Source organism: Nicotiana tabacum, chromosome 11 (assembly GCF_000715075.1).
Source record: "Nicotiana tabacum cultivar K326 chromosome 11, ASM71507v2, whole genome shotgun sequence".
NCBI classification, from domain to species: domain Eukaryota; kingdom Viridiplantae; phylum Streptophyta; class Magnoliopsida; order Solanales; family Solanaceae; genus Nicotiana; species Nicotiana tabacum.
Genome location: NC_134090.1, coordinates 128,289,593 through 128,309,350, shown reverse-complemented (window position 1 = coordinate 128,309,350; position 19,758 = coordinate 128,289,593). Strand labels below are relative to the sequence as shown.

At 40.4% G+C, this 19,758-nt stretch overlaps 1 long non-coding RNA gene and 1 other non-coding gene across 2 annotated transcripts; one reads left to right on the top strand and one right to left on the bottom strand.

Moving 5' to 3' along the window:
- The first annotated feature begins 1,974 nt into the window (after positions 1–1,974).
- Positions 1,975–3,077, top strand: LOC107759682 (uncharacterized). Its single transcript, XR_001642220.2, has 2 exons — positions 1,975–2,597; positions 2,729–3,077. It is a non-coding gene; the product is annotated as an uncharacterized LOC107759682 (long non-coding RNA).
- A 15,663-nt stretch (positions 3,078–18,740) lies between these two features.
- On the bottom strand, positions 18,741–18,847 carry LOC142166644 (small nucleolar RNA R71). Its single transcript, XR_012697047.1, has one exon. It is a non-coding gene; the product is annotated as a small nucleolar RNA R71 (small nucleolar RNA).
- Between the last annotated feature and the right edge of the window lie 911 nt (positions 18,848–19,758).

The window sequence follows — 19,758 nt, the reverse complement described above, 5'->3', positions numbered from 1 at the left end:
TGTAGATTGAGGAAAAGCCTCTATGGCTTAAAACAGGCACCAAGGCAGTGGTACAAGAAGTTCGAGTCGGTGATGGGGCAACACGGCTACAAGAAGACAACTTCAGACCATTGTGTGTTCGCTCAGAAGTTTTCTGACGATGATTTCATCATCCTATTGCTCTATGTGGATGATATGTTGATTGTTGGCCGGAATGTTTCCAGAATTAATAGCTTAAAAGAACAGCTAAGCAAGTTCTTCGCCATGAAAGACTTGGGGCCAGCAAAACAGATCCTTGGGATGAGGATTATGTGAGACCGAGAAGCCAAGAAGTTATGGTTGTCTCAGGAGAAGTATATCGAGAAGGTACTTCAACGGTTCAACATGGAGAAAACTAAAGCAGTTAGCTGTCCTCTTGCTAACCACTTTAGATTGAGCACCAAGCAAAGCCCGTCAACAGATGATGAGAGAAGAAAGATGGAGCGGATTCCATATGCTTCAGCAGTAGGAAGTTTGATGTATGCCATGGTTTGTACACGGCCAGATATCGCTCACGCTGTAGGAGTGGTAAGTAGATTTCTTTCTAATCCAGGAAAGGAACATTGGGATGCTGTTAAGTGGATTCTCAGGTATCTTGGAGGAACCTCCAAACTATGCTTATGTTTTGGAGAAGACAACCCTGTGTTGGTTGGCTATACTGATGCAGATATGGCCGGAGATGTTGATTCTAGAAAATCAACTTCAGGATACTTGATTAACTTTTCAGGGGGAGCTGTGTCATGGCAATCAAAGTTGAAAAAATGTGTTGCATTATCAACTACTGAAGCTGAATTCATCGCAGCAACGGAGGCTTGCAAAGAATTGATATGGATGAAGAAGTTCTTAACTGAACTTGGATTTTCGCAAGACGGTTATCAGTTATTTTGTGATAGTCAAAGTGCTATCCACCTTGCGAAGAATGCCTCATTCCATTCCAGATCCAAACATATTGATGTGAGATATAATTGGATCAGGGATGTGTTGGAGAAGAGGATGTTGAAGATCCATACAGACGAAAATGGATCGGACATGTTGACCAAGACTTTATCGAAAGGGAAGTTTGAGTTCTGTAGAGAAGCTGCAGGGATAGTGGATCCACCATATAGTTGGAAGGGGGAGAATTGTTAGTTTTTCCAACAATTATGGTGATGTATGGGAGAGGTAAGCAATGATGCAACTCTCCTTAGTGAGATAAGCAATGATGCAATGAGTGGTAGGTGAGATAGGAATATTGCAAATTGATCCTTCTTGGTAGGTGAGATTTGCACTTTTGGTCCCTATCTCAAAACTATAAATACCCCCTTCCATTTCATTGTATAACACACCAAAAAAAAATATATCAAAACTCAAGAAGAAAGAGTTTGAGAGGGAGAGAGATATAGTTCCTTTAGGAATGTTTCCTAACAGGGGAGTGACAAAATAGTGAGTAGAATACTAGTCGGGTATTTTTCGGGAAACACTTTTGTGTGCGCCACTATTTTGGGTAGAGCTCAGGAATTGTTGTACCTCCAAATTATTGGGGAAGTCTCTCTTTGTATGCCTGCTAAATGTTTTAGTGGAAGTTGGTGTCGGATTTGTGGACGTAGCCTAAACGTTTTAGGTGAACCACGTTAAATATTGTGTCATTTATTTTTGGTTTCGTTGATCATTTATTTTATTCCGCTGTGCAGTAGTGTTTAGTGCCACCGGGTCCTAACAAGTGGCATCAGAGCTTTGGTTAGAGTACTATTCATACGTACGGTACTATTCATACGTACGAGTACTATTCATCCATACGGGCACTATTCATATCCACGGTTACTATTCACCGTCGGAATTTTTTTTAGATTGCAGAAGTCTGTCAAATTCTGATCTAAATGGAGGCGAGGACAAGCAAGATGGTCAACCTGAATGGCACAAATTATCACTTATGGAGAAACAAGATGAAGGATCTCCTGTTCGTGACAAAGATAGCAAGTTTCCATGAGTTCTCCTCGTGCTTATGCATAAGGCCTTCTGATGAATGTATGGCTGATACCTTTTTCTCTTTTCACTTTCATCCTGACCTACAGATCAAGATAATCTATATATTTTGTATTACAATCAGTGGCATACGTAAAATTTTGCATAAGAGCATTGTCGATATGGTCTATTATCGGCTTGCGTTATAATTGAAATTGAATTAGAGATTGTGATAATTTGAGTCTTTAGTTCATGTTACAAATTGATATTTACTTTGTAATATTCTCAAGCCACGTCAACCTATTGTTTACATACATCCATATATATTTATTTTGTGAGAAAATGTTGTTTATGTACATATAAAAGAAAAATCTTAGCAAAGTGATGTCGCATGATACCCCTAATCTCCTCCACTTGTTGAGATCGAATTCCAAAAAATTACGAATCTCTTACGATTCGAAAACCAAGTCAGAGACTACTACACGCATACAGAAAATACCTCAACAAGTGGTGGACATGGAAGAGATTTTTTTTGCAAATGCCATTCGTTTTCCAAGATATAAATAGGAGAATTTGACCATATCTTGCAACAAGTTGAGTTGGCTTGGACGTGTATAGGCTCATATCTCAAAGCTAGGGTAAGTTCAAAAAACTCCTTCACTACCAATATGGTTATTCTAATTAGTGCCAGCAAGAAAAAGTTATCAATTGGTTGCCCCAAGTTTTTGGCTACAGAAGCTAAGTTGGGATCAATTATATGTATCTACAGAGGATGTGAAGGCGATGACGATGACGATGCCGATGATGATGATGCGTCAAAGGTGGCACCAGCTGCATGATGTTGTAATGCTAGTTCCTACAGCAACATATATATATAGTAATACATATAGCTAGGTTCCCATGTTTCTTTGCTGCAGATGTTGCTTTATAGCGAATTAACAATGTTGACATCTAAAAGAGAGACATGTAGTGAAGTGAGTTACGTCTGTAGAGAAGGAATTAAGAGAGCAATGCATGAGAGATATCTTCATGTTTTCTACTTACAGTAATATATCTGTGTATCACACTATTATCCATGCCATTAATAAATGATGATGGAGTATTAATTGAGTGGTAAACCTCGTATATATGTTGTAATGATTTCTTTTTGTCCTTGTGGTACGAGCGACTAATTGCTTTTTATATTTATACATCTTTTATCTTCTTCGAATTACAAGATTGAACTTCCGGCCTGAATGTGACACTTCGAACTTAAAGACTATGGCCTGAAGTTTCCATGAGTTCTCCTCATGCTTAATGTCATGGGCTGCTTTCCAGACACGCCCCATGACCCCTTGGCCTCGCCCCATGGCGGCCTAGTAAGTCTCACAATGCCTAGCGCCATGGTCGGCCCCGTGGTCTTGGCTGCGCCAAGAAACAAGCGCGCATGCGCCTCTGTCGCCCCATCGATGCCTCTCGCCAGCGCCCAGTGGCTGGCCAATGACAACAGCGCTGCGCGCCCTGACAATGCCGCGCGCGCAGATCCTGATGCCTCGCCAGCGCCCAGCAGCAGGCCCATTCCAGCAGCGCCTCGCGCACAGACCCTGATGCCAAGCACCAGCGCCCAGCCTCAGGCCAACACAGCAAGTGGCGCGCGCGCCCACAGCAACGCGTGCGCAGACCCTGACCCGCAAGATAATGTTGCTGCCATCAGACTTAGTTCTACATTGTAATAAACTAAGTCCTTTTCATTGTAATTATAGGCTAGTTTATATCATTTTCATTCAGTGTGCTTCCACAGCTTTATTAGGACTAGTCATGTAATGTTGGTTTATTATTTTTAAGCATTATTAGGGGGGATCAAGCAATCAAACATTTTCAGCAATCAATTTTCTGTACTGGTGTCTCTCCCCCTCGACACCACATCTTTTGTAATCAGGATTTCATTCATCAATAAAATCATCATCATTCAAAACCCAATTCTCTCTCAGCTTCCGCAATTGCTCGTGACATTGGTTTTCCCGCACGGCACTGACAATCTAGTCTAGTGTGCGGAGGGGACCTTATTGGCGGACAGCAACCACACTGACATCGGTTTCTTAGCCTTACGTTGCCCTTCCAAAGAACATCAGGAAGGCGTCGTGTAACAGTTGGTATCAGAGCATAGGCTCGACATCGGACGAGGGAACACATTTGCCATCATCACCATTTCTGACCATAGTGAATCATGGGGAGCGCCTAGCATCCCTAGAAGAGACGGTTGACCGATTACGACTCATCGTGGATATGGTGCCTGATCAAAACAATAACCTAGTGCAAAGGTTGGACGACCTGGACCGCCGAATGTGGCAGGCGGAAAATGACATTGCAAACATCAGTCGTGACTCTGAGGATGACCGACAAACGGCAACCATTGAAACTGCCAACATTCATGGCAAATTTGAGGACCTCTAACAGGAGCGTGCCGACGATTTAGCCCATCATCAACAAGAGGCAGACAAACTAACTGCCATGCAGCAAACCATAGACGACTTGACAGGCAAGCTCAATGTTGTCAATGCTGCCCTACAGAGCCTACTTCGAGGAAGAGACAACCACATCAGGGGTGCAGCAAACCTCACCCCTATTCCACAAAAGCTTAAGATACCGGAGCCAAAGTCATACGACGGATCCCGGGATGCTAAAGAAGTGGAAAGTTTCATCTTCAACATCGAACAATACTTCGATGCCATGGGCCATTTGGAAGAATCCAAAAAGGTAGCAACTGCTGCCATGTATCTTCAGGGCGATGCCAAACTTTGGTGGAGGGTCAAATACGAAGCCATCAAGGCCGGTGAAGATACCCTCCAGACATGGGATGAGCTGAAGGCAGCCCTACGCCTGCAGTTCTTCCCAAAAAATGTGGAATACAATGCAAGGAGAAAGCTATGGGAGCTCCGCCACACCAGATCAGTGCGGGAGTATGTGCGCGAATTCTCCGCACTCATGCTAAACATACGTGACATGGGGGACACAGACTAACTCTTCGCATTCATAGAAGGTTTGAAACCTCATGCCCGTATGGAACTACAAAGACAACGGGTAGACACCCTGCCCAAGGCCATTCAAGCTGCAGAATGCCTTGGCGATTATCATTTGGAAACTCAGAACGACAGGCCCCAGTCATCTGTCCGAGGGGGATTCAATGGGAACCATCCCAGCAATGGTGGCCCAAGCAAAAGTGGGGGAGATCGGAGTGCATCCAAAACTAAGACTCCTCCCTCCAACAGCAACAGTGTTGCATCCATCAACAACAATCAGGGGAGAAAGCCTCCCTCAGAATGCCGTCATTGCGGCGGGGCACATTGGAACAATGAATGCCCAAACATAAAGGTCAATGCTCATCAGACTGTCGAGGATGAGTCAGACGCATCAGACACATCAGAATCAGACCAGGTAGGCACCTTCAATGCAATTGTTGGCTCTATCCCACATGCCTTCGCGGGGACCAGTGCATGTCCTCCTAAGAAAATCGTAGTCCCAATAACCAAGAAAGGGAAGGAAAAGATGGATGAGAGGCCTCCTAAACAAGCGAGGACCCTAATGTTCGTTGAATTGAAAGTGAACGGCAAGCCCCTTCACGCATTGATAGATACGGGTGCTACCCACAACTACTTGTCTTCAACTCAAGTAGAGCGTCTGGGTCTTGTTGTGCAAAAGAGCAAAGGCCGCGTCAAGGCCATCAACTCGCAACCCCAAACATTGGGTGGAATAGCTAAAAATGTCCCAGCAAAACTTGGCCCATACAAAGAAAGCATCGATCTGCGCATCGCAATCATAGATGACTTCGACATGATAGTGGGGTTGGAGTTCATGAGGCAGACCAACACCATACCAGTGCCATATGCCATCATGCTCCTGATATTGGGCGAAAACTGGGCCAAGCCCTGCACCATACCATGCTTTCCCATAAAGATGGCCGCTGGAAACATCTCAGCCATGCAGTTGGAGAAGGTAGTCAACAGACATGAACCCTTGGTTCCGGTTACCCTTCACAGCAACAATCATCCATCATGGCATCGGCCTCAAAATACTGGTGACGCTTCTCAGCGTGTGAAGACTTGTCATCTATTCCATAAGGACAAGTCAGATCACTCATCACAGAAGGGACCCTTGCAGCCAATACATGTCCCTCAGAGACCATGGGAAAGTGTTTCCCTTAGATTCATCACGGGATTGCCCCAAGTCGGTAATTTTGCATCCATCATGGTTGTCATAGATCAGTTTTCAAACTATGCAACCTTCATAGCAGCCCCGCAAAATGCATCAGCAGAAGAAACAGCTCGACTCTTCTTCTCGCACATTGTCAAACATTGGGGCCTACCCAAAGACATTGTTAGTAGGCGCGACTCACGCTTCACTAGCAACTTTTGGACCCATCTCTTCAGGTGCTTTGGGTCAACATTGAGTCACAACTCAGACATCCATCCACCATCGGATGGCCAGACAGACCGGTTCGATGACATGCTGGAGGAATATCTCTGCAACTTTGCAACCGGATCACAGAACCATTGGGTGAAGCTCTTGGATGCTTCTCAACTATATTTCAATTCTCAAAAGAGCCATCATACAAACAAAAACCCTTTTGAAATTGTTACCGGACAACAACCGCTTCTCCCGCAAACGGTGAATGCATCAACCATGCCGAAATCTCCTCGAGCTGCCAACTTCTCGAGCGAATGGGAGCGGAACATGGGGATAGTGCGTAGCTATCTCGTCAAAGCCCAAGAGCGGGCAAAAAGATTCATCGAACAAAATCTTTGCTTTGCCCAACATCAAACAGGGGACAAAGTAATGCTATGCCTCCCAAAACGATACTTGTTTATAGAGAGGACCCATGACCCTCGCCTGCAACAAAAATACATCGGGCCCCTGCCCATCGAAAAACGCATTGGGAAGTCCACATACCAGGTGAAGACTCCATCCTGATGGAAGATCCATCCAGTCTTCCATGTCAGCCACATGAAATCATTGCGTTGCTACAACAGCAAGCTCACAGAACAGAGGGGCGCAAACCTCCCATCCAACAACCACCAGAAGCATCATCATCATCATCATCATCATAAGGCTCCGAGGACAGCGCCAACTCAGGTGGGGGAGAATGTCATGGGCTACTTTCCAGACATGCCTCATGACCCCTTGGTTGCGTCCCATGGCGGCCTAGCAAGCCTCACAATGCCTAGCGCCATGGTCGGCCCCGTGGTCTTGGCTGCGCCAAGTGACAAGCGCGCATGCGCCTCTGTCGCCCCACCTATGCCTCTTGCCAGCGCCCAGTGGCTGGCCAATGGCAATAGCACCGCGTGCCCTGACAATGTCGCGCGCGCAGATCCTGATGCCTCGCCAGCGCCCAGCTGCAGGCCCATTCCAGCAGTGCCTCGCGCACAGACCCTGATGCCAAGCACCAGCGCCCAGCCTCAGGCCAACACAGCAAGTGGCGCGCGCGCCCACAGCAACGCGCGCGCAGACCTTGATCCGCAAGACAAAGTTGCTGCCATCGGACTTAGTTCTACATTGTAATAAACTAAGTCCTTTTCATTGTAATTATAGGCTAGTTTACATCATTTTCATTCAATGTGCTTCCACAGCTTTATTAGGACTAGTCATGTAATGTTGGTTTATTCTTTTTAAGCATTATTAGGGGGGATCAAGCAATCAAACATTTTCAGCAATTAATTTTCTGTACTGGTGTCTCTCCCCCTCGACACCGCATCTTTTGTAAACAGCATTTCATTCATCAATAAAATCATCATCATTCAAAACCCAATTCTCTCTTAGCTTCCGCAATTGCTCATGACATTGGTTTTCCCGCACGGCACTGACAATCTAGTCTAGCGTGCGGAGGGGACCTCATTGGCGGACAGCAACCACACTGACATTGGTAGCTTAGCCTTACGTTACCCTTCCAAAGAACATCAGAAAGGCGTCACGTAACATTAATTATGCACTAGGACTTCTGGCTGATTAGCTTCAGTCTCCAACTATCTTTTTCTCTTTTCACTTTCATTTTGTCCTACAAATGAAGATAATTTTTATGTATTGTATTATAACCAGTGGCTTACGCAGAATTTTGTAAAACCAGTGTGGATCTATTATTTGCGTTGCACGTGAGTTTGGGTTTGATACTATGGTGAATTTAAAGTATATAAGAACTTTTTTTAAGTGGTCTCGGATGATACCCCTTACAGAAAACTAAATTCCAAAAAACTATGAATCTCTTACGATTCGAAAATCAAGTTAGAGACTACTACACGCTTCGATAAAAGCAAATATACAAGAAATAGCTCAACAAGTGGCGGACATGGAAGAGAATTTTTTGCAAAAGCCATTCGGGTTCCAAGCTATAAATAATAGAATTCCCCATATCTTGCAACAACTTGAGTTGGCTTGAAGGTGTATAGGGCCATCTCTTAAAGCTAGGGTAAGTTCAAAAGACTCCTTCACTGCCAATATGGTTGTTATCATGAGTGCCAGCATTATTACGAAGGTATCACTTGGTTGCCCCATGTTTTAGGCTACGGAAGCTAAATTGGGATCCGCTATATGTATCTACAGAGGATGTGACGACAGTGACGATGACGATGATGACGATGATGATGATGATGCATCAAAGGTGGCACTTGCAGCGTGATGTTTTAATGTTAGTTTCTATAACAACATAATAGCTAGAAATATACAATAGCTATGTTCCCATGTTTCTTAGCTGATATTGCTCTAGAGGGAGCTAGGTTAACATTTTAGAGAGAGAGATAAAGTGAAGTGAATTACGTCTAGAATAAGATTATAAGAGTCCTGGTCTAACTTTTGAATGAAGAATTGGAGTGGAGTATTAGGATTACTGGTGTGATTTAATTTCCATATTTTATCACGTTTGCAGATAATAATGTATTTAACACAAACACTTGTGTTATATCGATTGTAATATTTTTGATGGATACTGCTTGAACCTGGAACTTAGTTAACATGTGACTTAGTGTTGTTCTATAAAACTTTTCACGCGAATCATTTTGGTCAAGGTAGTATCACTAAGCAGGTTAGTACTCCTATGAATTCTTTGATATGGATTGTGTGCTGAAACAGTATTGGTGGAAAAATAGGCTCTACATGTGGATTAATGATGTGCTAACACGTGGCACAAGAGTTAGAACAATAAAAAAGAATGAAGGTTATAAGAAAGGCATGGGTAAAACATCCACAAGATTGATTACAAAGAAACCGTATTTGATAATGGGAAAGAAGAGATAGGCGTGGGATGCACAATTGAAGACTACAACCGTATTTAAATAGGGCAAATCAGTTACATATTGTATCCTTATATAACCTCCCCCCCCTACCACATGTTTTGTAAGACCAAACAACAACAACAACAACCCAGTATAATCTCACTTAGTGGGGTCTGGGGAGGGTAGTGTGTACGCAGACCTTACCCCTACCCTAGGGTAGAGAGACTGTTTCCAAATAGACCCCCGGCATCCTTCCCTCCAAGAACATCCCATCTTGCTCTTGGGGAGACTCGAACTCACAACCTCTCGGTTGAAAGTGGGGGTTGCTTACCATCAGAGCAATCCCTTTTGTAAGACCATCACAGAATTTTCGAAATAATAATGTCAATTGCTTATATTTTTACTTTCTGCTATATTTGAAGATCTTGTTCTTGAAAGAATCTGCGATCATCAATAAGATTCTTTTTTCCTTATTCTCTCAATACTTTATTTACTTTATTTCTATGTTGACTATATTAGGAAAAATAAAGTAAAATTGGTTATTAGAAATCTGAATTATTTTATTATTTGTTTTGACCACAAAAATTATTTTTTGTTAAAAAAAGTGAAAGATTGGCAAAAATTACTTCAATAATATGCTAGAAACTATGCTTTTTTCTATACAAATTAACTGAATATAAATCAGTCTTCACTACATAATTACTCTCGACATTTGCATTCCATTTTGTAGGACTGTTAGAAACAAGAAGGGGATACTTAATCACGACTAGCTTTATATTATTTTCTTCCAATTTTAAATCAAATCCACTTTGGTCAGCAGGATCTTACAAGCTTGTGGGAATTGAAGTCAACTAATTATATTTTGACATGCATATATATCGCATGTCTAAAAACTTGAACAGTTCTTTAATTAGTCCCTGTGCGAAAACAGCATTAATAAATTAATTAAGTTCAGCTTCAGCTTTAATTTGCATGCGTGGAGTGTCCTTTTTCATTATTTCTATACTCGTGAAATTCGTCTCAAATTGACTCCCTTAAACAATTACTCCCAAAATGTGAATGTGAAGATACATTAGCGTAAGCGAGAAAGACATGAGGTGATGCAGAAGTTATAGAATTTCAATTGTAAAAAACAGTTAGGTTGTTTTTTATTCTCGGGAAACATTTTCATTATTTGCTTTAAAAAACAACTGTCGTTTGCCCTTTAAAAGAAATTCTAAAAACTTTTCTAAACCAATGTGGTTGCAACTGAAAATGTTTCTGTTTAAATTACGATTATTCAGAAAAAAGAATAAGAAACCGAAATTCTTTAAAATATCGAAAAAGGAGTTGGCGGAACAACCCAAAAATCAAGACTACCGTCAATTTTGAAACGAGTATTAATTCAATTTCTTTACACATCCAATCCAAGCCCTCTACACGGTACTCTCTCTATATAAATTATGGAGGTCGAGTATTAAGGTTGTAGGTTAGGGGAGAGTGTGAATATTTCTACAGCACAATAGAGTGAGACTATCCAGTTAGGAGTTAGACTAGGAATGTCATTGGTCGTCTATTGATGCAGGGATTTACCTTCTAGTTGTACTATACCAGCCATCTATTTCGTATTTCGTATTTCGTATGTTGTATTTCATATTTCATGTCTCTTGTATATTGTTGTTATTTTTATCACGCATTTTTATGGTACTAATATATCATCTCCTATTGCTTTTTTGAGCCGAGGGTCTCCTGGAAACAGCCTCTCTACCCTTCGGGGCAGGGGTAAGGTCTGCGTACATATTACCCTCCCCAGACCCCACTTGTGGGATTATACGGGGTCGTTGTTGTTGTTGTTGTTGTTTCTTTTGTCCGTGCAAAACAGAATAACACATTTTCATATTTGAATTTTTTTTGCCTTTATACACTGATTTATAGTCACACAAATTATATCTATTTCATTTTACACTACAAATTTAAAAATCTTCTTTTTTCTCTTAACTTTCCTGCTCAGTCAAATATGTTCACATGAATTGAGATGTGAAGGGAGTATGTATATATGTATGTGTGTGTGTATATTTACACACACTATGTAAATTCTCAAATTGGCATGAGCAAATTCACACAGAAATCTATCCACATTTCAATTCTGAGAAGATGGTTGCCTCAAGACTTACTTGTGTTCTTCTCCACTTAGAAATTTTAAGCTCTCTTTACTTGATCAAGTCATTGGTAATATGCCTTTCTTCTATCCTAAACATATAGAGGGCAGTAGTGCTTTCAGCTTCTTTCAAATATCTCAAGTTGTTGAGACTTCTTTATCAAGAACTTTGACCTCTTACTAACCACCATTAGCTTGAAGACTAACGGAAATGCCTTCATTGACTCTAATGACAAGGGAGTTAATTTTTTAAATGTTCCATTCGATTAATGTCCCATGTCTGAAGTTGTCAATAGCGAAGTCATTTGTAAGAGATGATATGTGAGCGAATAATGACAATTCCTTCATATATCTCAACAAATAATTACATAAGAAATGTAAACACTGGGAAGAACAGTTTATCAACAAACCGGAGATGATAGTTAAAAATAAAAGAAGAGATAAAACTCTGTGTAGGGAAAATTGATTCGAGGGACGCTATGGAAAGATGCTGTCTCGGGAGTAATTAATTTTAAATAGAAGTTCTGAATAACTCTTTAATCTATCAAATGCTTATGTAGGAATTTAAAGTTGATAGAAAGGGAGTCTTAAAGATAGTGAAAAGATGGAGAACTAGAAGGAGTAGATCTCAAGTGATTATTTTTCTGCAGATGGAATATGTATATTTATATTTATATTTATATTTATATTTTACAGGGAGTGAAATATAACTTACCTTTAAATAAAGAGATGCATTCTATTGTAATGATTGGATGCATCGCTGCATGCAGATGTGTCCTAAAGATAGAAAAGACTGCCATAGCGAAACTTCTGAATCGCTCTAAAAATGTAATTTGAACTTCACACTAATGGCCCTTAGTGTGAACTGCCATAGCGAAACTTCAGGCTGGAAGTTTGAACTGATTAACATATCAATCTTTAGGCCAGTGGCCTGAAGTCCAATTATATATTAATGTAATTCGAAGAAGAAAAAAGAAATATAAATATGAGTTCAAAAAAAAATTAGCTACCGAAGTGAAGCATGCCTGATGCCTCCAATGAAGTTGGAATGCTTCCTTCATGATTGCATAGTTATAAACATAGAATATAAAAAACAATTTGTCACTCGTACCAACAGGAAAAAAAAAAAAGAAATCATTACAACATACGAGGTTTACCACTCAATTAGTACTCCATCATCATTTATTAATGGCTCTCTCATGCATTGCTCTCTTCCTTCTCTACAGCGTCACTCAACATGTCTCTCTCTTAGATGTCAACAACAACAACCCAGTGTAATCCCACAAGTGGGATCTGGGGAGGGTAATATGTACGCAGACCTTACCTCTACCCGAGAGGCAGAGAGGCTGTTTCCAGCTCTCTCTTAGATGTCAACATTGTTAATTCGCTTTAGAGCAACATCTGCAGCAAAGAAACATGGGAACCTAGCTATATGTATTACTATGTGTTACTGTAGGAACTAACATTACAACATCATGCAGCTGGTGCCACCTTTGACGCATCATCATCATCATCATCGTCATCGTCATCGCCTTCACATCCTCTGTGAACACATATAGTCGATCCAACTTAACTTCTGTAGCCAAAACTTTGGGGCAACCAATTGATACCTTCTTCTTGGTGGCACTCATTAGAACAACCATATTGGTAGTGAAGGAGTATTTTGAACTTACCCTAACTTTGAGATATGAGCCTATACACGTCAAAGTCAACTCAAGTTGTTGCAAGATATGGTCGAATTCTCCTATTTATAGCTTGGAAAACGAATGGCATTTGCAAAAAATTCTCTTCCACATGTCCACCACTTGTTGAGCTATTTTGTGTATACGTGTAGTAGTCTCTGACTTGGTTTTCGGATCGTAAGAGATTCGTAGTTTTTTGGAATTGGGTCTCAACAAGTGGAGGAGATCAAGGGTGTCATGCGACACCACTTTGCTAAGATTTTTCTTTTATATGTGAATAAACAATATTTTCTCAAAAAATAAATATGGATGGATGTATGTATACAATAGGTTGATGTCGCATGAGAATATTACAAAGTAATTTGTAACAGGAACTAAAGACTCAAATTATCACCATATCTAACTCAATTTCAATTATAATGCAAGCAAAATTCTTATAATAGACCGACAATGTTTTTGTGCGAAATCCGATGTACACCACTGATTGTAATACAAAATATAAGGATTATCTTGATCTGTAGGACAGGATGAAAGTGAAAAGAGAAAAACGTAGTGCTAGACAGAAGATCTAATCAGCCATACATTCATCGATCAGAAGGCCTTATGCATAAGCATGAGGAGAACTCATGGAAGCTTGCTACTTTACACATACTACGCGTGGTCTTCTCATAACAGCACGCTCTTTTATCAAATTGTCTTGTGCACAACTTCAGATGATTTTCCAGCTTGGAAATAACAGTGCTAAAGGTTATAGTTAAAAGGTTAAAAATCAAGAAGCGCAATAGAATTAAGAAAAAGAAGAACTAAAGCGGGTCCTGAATTTGAATTAGATTGTTAAATCTTCATGAGGTGATGGGATCCTTACAGAGTCATAGATGCACAATGTTAAGTTAATTTGATATCATCAATTTATACAATTATATAATTTAATTTTCATAACATATTTTTCTACATGGAGTAAAAAGTCTGCTTTTTCAAGCGGGTTTTTCCTAATTGTCACGACCCAAAACCACCAATCGATCATGATGGCGCCTAATGCACTTGCTAGGCAAGAAAATGGATCATAATAACAGAACTAACGAAAATAATATAAATTCAAATCCAACTAACATAAATAACGGCATCAATATATAACAATCCCCACCGAACTGGTACTACAGAGTCATGAACTTTAAAATAGAAATATAAGTCTGGAATATAAAATGAAAATACTGTCAATGATAAGCAACAACACTGAAATGAAAAGAGACGCCAAAGACTGCAGTCGAAATACAGCTCTACCTCATCTCTTTGCAACCCTAAAAAATGAATCACAGCGACTCACGGCTCGGTCCAACACCTGGATTCACACAATTAAGTGGAGAGTGTAGTATGAGTATAACCAATCTCGTGTACTCATCAAGTATCATAAGTAACCTCAGCGAGGTAGTAGAGGTAAGAATGATCAATGATACTCGCTAATAACTTGTTCAATTCATAATTCTCACAAGTACACAACAATAATATTATCAAGTCATAAATCAAAATATTATCAAGTCATAATCTTGGGGACATGATCTCGTGATTTGGGGTCACTCGGGATGTGTTGATTGAGGTCCGTTATGTATTTGAAAATAGGTATTACTTCGAAGGCAAGTCAAGAGTAAATTAAAAGAAGTTGAGTCAGTTAGTAGTGGTTTGGATCAGCATGGTTAAGGAAATGAACGGTTCCTTCGGTGTGGTAAGGCTATACATGTGTTTCGTAGTTATACTTGCGGGTTTTGCAGTCTCCGTAATTTGATTAATTTAGAGCTATTTGATTCTGATGGTTTTGTTATGTGTAAATTGTCTCCGAAAGAGTTATGGTGGTCTATGCCATACTTGAGGTTGTGTTCTCTGCGGTTATGTGAAGTTGGTGGCATGTTATGATTTTCCTCCCAAAATGAGTTAAGTAAAGGGTTTCTAGCCGTAAAGTATTTATGCTACTGGTGGTTCAGGAGTTATGATGAAATTCTTGTACCCTCGCATAATAGGATGATAGATGTAGTAAGTTATGTGGAATTGGAATTGAAGGATCAAGGTTGCGGTCCAGTTTGACCGAGATGTCACGACCTTTGAGGAGCAACGAAATATTTCAGATAATTAGAGTACGCTGGAGCTATTTTGCCGTTGCCTGAGAATAATGTTCAATGTAAGAGGCATCGTGTATTGAATTGCGAATTCTTGTTTTGCATTACAAAAATAGTAAGGTTTGTAGCCATGGATATGCCGATTTTTCTATCTAGTGCGGAAGGTTGTGAAAGTATCCCCCACGGAATGATCATGTAAGTGCTATGTGTCAGCCATTTAAGTGGAAGAAATTGAAATCAGGTATGGAGGTTCTGGTACTATCGCTGATGGGAGAGATTATGTTCGAGAGTGTCACGACCCAAACCGATGGGCTGCGACGGGCATCCGGTGGCCTTACTCAATCGAATACCAACATAACTTATCTTTATCATTACATCAGCATGGGTAAATGTGCTAGAAGGGCCGTATGAGGTAACAAGAATAAAACATGAGAGAACACTCGACATTAAATGACCCAACCTGATATACTGACTTATACATATGACGTACGGGCCTATAAGGCCAAAATAATCACTCGTACACTGAACATAGGCCGACAAGGCCATACAATCTTTCATATATATGACATATGTCTACAAGCCTCTAATAGTAAATAAACGTCATAAAGAGAGGACAAGGCCCCGACATACCAATCAATACATGTCTAAATCATACTAACCAAGTAAGAAACTCCAGAGCAAATGGAGTGCACCATCTTCCGCTGAGCTGATAGCCTACTTGGAGGACTTTCAACCTATCTATCGAGACCTGCGGGCATGAAATAAAGCATCCCCAGGAAAAAGGAACGTCAGTACAAATAATGTACCGAGTATGTAAGGAACGAAAATCAGTAAACAATATACATGAGAGAAACATGGAGTAAAAGACTCAATATGTATATCTGAATGGCTCTGTGAATCATTTAATATTATAATGTCATGCATATGCGTATAAATATCATACCATGCATGGGTATATGCGTTCATAACATCATCAAGCATTTTAGGGCATCCTATCATATCATCTCGGCCACTGTGGGAAAATTATCAATGTATACCAGCTGATCAGGTGGTAATGCATATATAACGCCGTAACCTTTTCCCATATCCCATATATATATATATATATATATATATATATATATATATATATATATATATATATAATCTGGTCATGAGTCAATGTAAATGAATGCAATGCATGAGAAGTATGTCAATAAAATCTTTCGGAATGTCATAAGACCATTATGCCTTTGAGTAGTATCATGAAGTAAACTTTTTTCAACTTACATATTTTTCTGAGACCCATGAACAAACGATAGAATAATAAGACATATGGAAAATCAAGAACATAAGCATCTCTAGCATTTCTATGAATAGAGTCATTTATAGAAGTTGTGCATTTTCTCGTTTCGTTTATATCGTATAGATCATGCCAAAAAGAAAGAAGGGATAAAATTAACATACGTGAATCAATTTTCTTGACAATCCCTCAAACACATGTTAATTCCGACAAAACACGTGACGCAAGGTCGGAGTAGGGAAAACTCTGTATAGTATTCTTGAGAAAGATTGCATCGTACTCCCTTATAATTGCAAAATCTCACGTTTCTTTGAATTGTGAAGATCTTACATTGCTTTAAGTGATATATTGATAATAAGTGAATTGGACTATAATTAGGCCCTAAAGAACCACCTTCTTGTATAGTTTTTGTGGTAAAAAGTGATAACAAAATGCTCTAATTAGTGCTTTTCATGCTTTGCAGGCTATATACAATAAAAGAAGTCTATGGAGTACTTTAGGGATCAATTATAGAGAAAAAGAGGTCAATCGTACAATATCCGCTAAGTGCACCACGCGAAGGCAGCAAAAACCAGAACTGGAGATGGATTGTCGCGGTCCCGGCGTAACCGCGATCGGACCGCGGCAGAAGGCTGTTGCGGATTCTGAGAGCCTAGTTGGCCGCGATCCTGGCGTAACCGCGGTAGGACCGCGATAGGAAGCGAAACATTGAGGGACTGAAGTGCAAAATACGGGATTTTTAGCCCAAAACCCTATATTAAACAATAGAACTCGTCCAAGGGAGGCATGTAATGTTTTATAAAGTACTTTGGTAAGAGAAACAAGTGTGAGAGATCACCCAAAATATCATATTTTCTTCTTTTCTTTATTTTTCTTGCAATTTTGATCATGAATATTTTCATAGTTTATTTACCCATTGTCATGAGTAGCTAAATCTTTTGTCTAGGGTTTTGATGGAACCTATTGAAGGATGAACTTCTTGAGTATGTTAATATAGTTTGCCAGTTTAATCTCTATTTGTTCAACTACGTGTTTGTTGTAGTTAATTGACAGGATCCTCAATTAGTTGTGCCTATTCAGTATGCATAACTCAAGAGAGAGTGCATATTTAGGTAATTGTTGAACAACATCACTCCCAAAGTATAAGAGGGATCTATAATTGCGGGTTTAAAGGTGGGATTAGGGATAACGAAGTCTTGGGTGCAATCTAAAGTGAACTGTAATAAACAAAGCCAGCTAGCGTATCTCGGGAGAGTGCGTCTAGTAAATTATCGTGATTACTCGGGAGAGATTCACGGTAAAAAGAGTGTTCATGGTTGATAGAGATTTGTTGGTAAATCTATATGAAACATAAACAGAAGGGATTCCATCAATAGGGGAAATCACTACCTTAGAACCTTCTCATTATTGTTCACAACTTAAGCTTATTTAGTTTACAACTGTTTATTGACTTTCAATCTTAGTTATTAAATATACCATCAACTGTTATTCACAACGTTTGGGGAAGTTGATTCCAAAGAATTTAGTAAGTCCAACGAAAGTAATTGATAGGTTAATTCTCTGTGGATTTGACTCTGGGCATAAATACTCAGGTTATATTTGCAACGTCCGCATTGTCCTTTTATAACGCATAGTTGGGCGTGATCAAATTTTGGCGCCGTTGCCGGGGAGTTAACGGTGTTATCAGTTACAATTGAAAGAAGTACAAAAATTCTTATTGTAGTCATTTTTTCTCTATACCCAATTTTTACATTGAAATTTTTAACGTTTGTTGACTTGGTTGTACAGGTGCATGCCTAGAAACTCATCGAGATCTGGTGAAGTATTTGAAGCATTATCAGATCCCGAGAAAGTTTTCAAGGCCTTGAATCGGGCTAATCGGAAAAACAAACAACAACCAACAACTGCACAATTCGAAACAGTTATGGGGGATCACGAGGAAAACCCAGTGGTACCAATAGTGCCAGAGGCTGCTCCCTATGACTGGGCACAACCCACAGCTGAAAATATGTCCACAACCATTGTAGTTCCGCAGATACAGGCTGAGTCATTCCAAATTACGAATAACATGATGCACTTGTTGGAGAACAAGGGACTATTTTCGGGGTCGTAAGTCGAAGATCCTCAGCAGCACTTGAAGAACTTCCTCTCTATCTGCAAAACCCAAAGGCAACCCAACGTAACTCCTGAACCAATCAAGCTGTTATTGTTTCCATTCTCAGTGACAGGAGCTGCCCAGACTTGGCTAAACTCACTTCCCATAAATTCTATAACAACATGGATGAGTTAGTCAGGCAATTCCATAACAAGTTCCACCCACCCAATAAGACTGCTCAACAAATTGATGAAATTTTGAGTTTTAAACAGAGACCAATGGAGACACTGCATGAAACATGGGAGCGCTTTAAAGGGATGCTGGTTATATGCCCGCACCATGGTATTCCAGATCTGATGTTGGGGCAGCGATTTTACATGGGATTGTCAAATAGCGTGAAGAACATTGTTGATGCTTCAGCTGGTGGAGCATTTTTGAGCAAAACATGGAGAGAAGGCCAGAGTTTGCTTGACAAGATGGCACAAAATTCGGGATGGACAACCAGGAATACACCTATCACTCCAGTGGTTCACTCAGTGCCCTTAGATCCATCCAACTCTATGGCTGAAAATATGGCCACCTTATTGACACAGATGAGTATACTCACCAAAAAGGTGGAAGAGTCAGGGCAGAAGCAGCAGATACACATCGTAAATACTACCAATGGGGGATTGTGCGCATCTTACATTAGTCAGCCAATCGGTAACCAATGGAATACAGAACATGATCATCACCACTACCCTGAAGACATGAATTATGTGTCTAATTATGGAGGCCAGAGACATGGTGGTCAGAATTGGGGCCAGCAAAATCAGCAATACAGGCCAGTCCATCCATATTTCAACAATGGAAACATGGGAGGTATGAGACCCCCTAACAATATGGCACCTTACCCAAGGCCACAGGGATATAATAATCAGAATCAGCAGCAGGGGTATCACCCTCCTCGGCAGCAGCATGGTGGAAGGCAAGAAGATGGGTTTACTAGACTTGAGGAAATGATGCAGCAATCAAGAATATTGAAGTGCAGTGGGGCCAAATTTCTATGTCTCTGAACAATCGTCTCATGGGACACTACCTGCAGACACCTAAATAAATCCAAAAGATCAAGGCCTAAAGCAGCTGATGGCGGTAAGTCTACGTAATGGCAGAGATCTGAATGTAGAGAAAGAGAGGGCTCGAGAAACTAGACAAGCTGAGACACTTATACCAATGCCCATTGAGCTGGATGAGTCAACGGAACTGACGGAGGTGCCA